The sequence below is a fragment of the Bison bison genome, unplaced genomic scaffold (genome assembly GCF_000754665.1).
Source record: "Bison bison bison isolate TAMUID 2011002044 unplaced genomic scaffold, Bison_UMD1.0 scf7180017864331, whole genome shotgun sequence".
Lineage (NCBI taxonomy): Eukaryota > Metazoa > Chordata > Mammalia > Artiodactyla > Bovidae > Bison > Bison bison.
This window is the reverse complement of record NW_011494903.1, coordinates 5,414,299-5,418,689: the sequence shown is the minus strand read 5'-3', so window position 1 is coordinate 5,418,689 and position 4,391 is coordinate 5,414,299.

The following is a 4,391-nucleotide window of genomic DNA, read 5'->3' as shown; positions in this document are numbered from 1 at the left end:
AATAAAGTCTGACACTGTTTCCACTGTTTCCCCATCTATTTCCCATGATGTGATGGGACCAGATGCCATGATCTTCATTTTCTGAATGTTGAGCTTTAAGCCAGCTTTTTCACTCTCCTCTTTCACTTTCATCAAGAGGCTTTTGAGTTCCTCTTCACTTTCTGCCATAAGGGTGGTGTCATCTGCATATCTGAGGTTATTGGTATTTCTCCCAGCAATCTTGATTCCAGCTTGTGCTTCTTCCAGCCCAGCGTTTCTCATGATGTACTCTGCATATAAGTTAAATAAGCAGGGTAACAATATGCAGCCTTGACATACTCCTTTTCCTATTTGGAACCAGTCTGTTGTTCCATGTCCAGTTCTAACTGTTGCTTCTGACCTGAATATAGGTTTCTCAAGAGGCAGGTCAGGTGGTCTGGTATTCCCATCTCTTGAAGAATTTTCCACATAACCGGCTAATATGTAAACTGTGAAAGTGCTGCACTCGATATGCCAGCAAATTTGGAAAACTCAGCAGTGCTCACAGGGCTGGAAAAGGTCAGTTTTCATTCCAGTCCCAAAGAAAGGCAATGCCAAAGAATGATTGAACTACCCCACAGTTGCACTCATCTCACACGCTAGCAAAGTCATGTTCAAAATTCTCCAATCCAGGCTTCAACAGTACCTGAACTATGAACTTCCAGGTGTTCAAGCTGGATTTAGAAAAGGCAGAGGAACCAGAGATCAAATTGCCAACATTCGTTGGATCATCAAAAAAGCGAGAGTTCCAGAAAAACATCTATTTCTGCTTTATTCACTATACCAAAGCCTTTGACTGTGTGGATCACAATAAACTGTGGAAAATTCTGAACGAGATGGGCATACCAGACCACCTGACCTGCCTCTTGAGAAACCTGTATGCAGGTCAGGAAGCAACAGTTAGAACTGGACATGGAACAACAGACTGGTTCCAAATAGGGAAAGGATTTTGTCAAGGCTATATATTGTCACCCTGCTTATTTAACTTACATGCAGAGTACATCATGAGAAACCCTGGGCTGAATGAAGCACAAGCTGGAATCAAGATTGCTGGAAGAAATATCAATAACCTCAGATATGCAGATGGCACCACCTTTATGGCAGAAAGTAAAGAAGAACTAAAGAGCCTCTTGATGAAAGTGAAAGAGGAGAGTGAAAAAGCTGGCTTAAAACTCAACATTCAGAAAACGAAGATCATGGCGTCTGGTCCCATCACTTCACGGCAAATAGATGGGGAAACAGTGTCAGACTTTATTTTTCTGGGCTCCAAAATCACTGCAGATGTTGACTGCAGCCAAGAAATTAAAAGATGGTTGCTGCTTGGAAGAAAAACTATGACAAATCTAGACAGCATATTAAAAAGCAGAGACATTACTTTGCCAACAAAGGCCCAATCTAGTCAAAGCTATGGTTTTTCCAGTAATCATGTATGGATGTGAGAGTTGGACTATAAAGAAAGCTGAGCACTGAAGAATTGATGCTTTTTAACTGTGGTGTTGGAGAAGACTCTTGAGAGTCCCTTGGACTGCAGGGTGATCCAACCAGTCCATCCTACAGGAAATCAGTCCTGAATATTCATTGCAAGGACTGATGCTGAAGCTGAAACTCCAATCCTTTGGCCACCTGATGCTAGCAACTGACTCATTTGAAAAGACCTTGATGCTGAGAAAGATTGAGACAGGAGAAGAAGGGGACGACAGAGGATGAGATGGTTGGATGGCATCACCGACTCAATGGACACGAGTTTGAGTAAACTCAGGGAGTTGGTGATGGACAGGGAGGCCTGTCGTGCTGGCAGTCCATGGGGTCGCAAGGAGTCGGACATGACTGAGCGACTGAACTGACTGAATGTGTAAACCTTGAATATTCATTGGAAGAATTGATGCTGAAGCTCCAGTACTTTGGCCACCTGATGCAAAGAGCCTACTCATTGGAAAAGACCCTGATGCTGGGCAAGATTGAAGGCAGGAGGAGATGGGAACAACCAAAGATGAGATGATTGGATGGCATCACCCAGTCAGTGGACCTGAGTTTGAGCAAGCTCCAGGAGATGGTGAAGAACAGGGAAGCCTTGCCTACTACAGTCCATGGAGTTGCAAAGAGTTGGAGATGACTGAGCACCTGAACAAGAACAACAAAAACTGGTAATTCTGACAGTAAATCCTTATTTTCCTACAGCAAATCCTTATTTTCCTTTTTTGCAAACACATATGATAAAGTCCAAAATCAACATTTTAAAGATGTCCTAAACAGTCTACTGCATTAACATTCCAGTTGATTCCAAAATGTAGAGCACCAGTAACTTAGTTTTGGTTTGGTTTTCTGATGGCAACATAGACCACACTGCCAAACTGAAATTCTGGGACTCTAAACAACCCTCCTGATAATGTGAGTTTTTTGCAGATCTAAAGTATTACATGTCAGGACATAAGAACATAAAATGAAGCTAATGCAACTGAGACCCTGAATTTTATATTTTGATTAAATTCAAATAGCTACGTGTGGCTAGTGGCTCCTATATCATGCAGTGCAGCTTTGCTGTTGCTGCTGCTAAGTCGCTTCAGTCGTGTCTGACTCTGTGCGACCCCAGGGACGGCAGCCCACCAGGCTCCTCCATCCATGGGATTCTCCAGGCAAAAGTACTGGAGTGGGGTGCCATCGCCTTCTCCGCAGTGCAGCTTTAAATCCTTGTTAATAAACTTGACTCAGCTCCAGTTTTTCTCAGCCTCAGTTCAGAATTGGAAATCTCTTGGAGGGAAAATTCAAGTGGTGCAGTTTGGATATGGGATTTACTCTTGGATCAGTCAACTATGGCTGGGATCATATAGTGCAGAAATTGCTGCTAAGGACTTGCTTGTCTGTGTGTATTTGAGGCCATTCTCCCCCACAAAGGAAATTATTATAAGCTGAGGTCTATTATAAGATGGAGTGGTGGCTTCCCTGATGGCTCAGTGGTAAAGAATCTACCTGTCCATACAGGAAACACGGGTTTGATCCCTGATCCAGGAAGATCCCATATGTGGTGGAGCAACTAAGCCCCTGTGCCACAACCATTGAGCCTTTGCTCTAGAGCAACTCCTGAAGCCCGCACACCCTAGAGCCAGGGCTCCACGACAAGAGAAGCCACTTCAATAAGAAGCCCAAGTACCACAACTAGAGAGTAGCCCCCACTCGAGGCAACTAGACAGAAGCCAGTGCAGCAACAAAGAATTATTTTAAAAAGATGGAGTGGTGAGTTATTTAGGATAGACTAGGGAACCATATCAAAAGGCCTCTACCAAAAATTAGTGACCTAGAGAACAAGGGCAATTATTTCTTACTTGTGTATCTATTACAGGTGATTTAGTTTGTTAGGTTTGCTCTGCTCAACACAATTATTCAGAGATCTAGGTACCTTCGAGATACTCATCCTGTAATTCTCCAATGTCTTGTTGCAAAATCAAGACTGATGTCCAAGTGGGATTCAAGTCAAAGGAAAGGGGGAAAAGGAGCAAGCATCCCCACAGTCTTGAGATCTGGGTCCAGGGCGGTGGTACACAGTATTTCTGGTTCTGTTGTATTGGAGAGAATTTCATCATCTGTTCACACCTAGCCACAAAGCAGGCTGGGAAATACAGATTAGCAGTGTACCCAGTGAGATTGATAGAATAATTTTGGTGGATGATTAGCAGTCTTCATCACAAGTGCTTAGAATATTAAAAATAGTAATACATATTTTCTGTCTTCAAGGCTATCACAGGTTTGGTGAGGAGATAGAAGACTAGGTAATTAGCGATGAATAAGGAACATGCTGTATGAACCCAAAGAAAAGAATGACTTAAAACAGTATTTCTCAAACTTTAATGTACCTACGAATCACCTGGGAATATTGTTAAAAATGTAGGTTCTGATTCAGTAGGTCTGGGGTAGGTGGGGCCCTAAGACTGACTCTCCTAACAAGCTCCCAGGTGACATCAATTCTGTCGGTCCTTGGACCAGTCCTTAAGTAGCAAGTGGTTGCAGTTGCAGCAAAGGGAATAACAGTTGAGTTTTGTATTATGGTACAGTGATCAAGAGTCCGGTTTTGGATGTTAGACATCTTATGTTCAATTCCCAACTTCAATTTACTGGCTGATTTATTAATACATTGCTTATCTTTAAACCTAATAAAGATCGTAAGTAATAGAGAACCACACACAAACTGGATTTAGCAAAAAGATAAATTGATTGGCTCATTAACCCAGGGGTTCAGCAGGTAGTTTGTAAGTTTTGATCAGGCAGGGCTCTTCCGTTTTTCTTCTCGTCACTCTGCTCTTTGCCTTCAGGCCAGCTTCTTTTGTGGTAAAGTGAGAAGATGGTACATATACACCTATTTTACAAGGCAAATGTAGTTT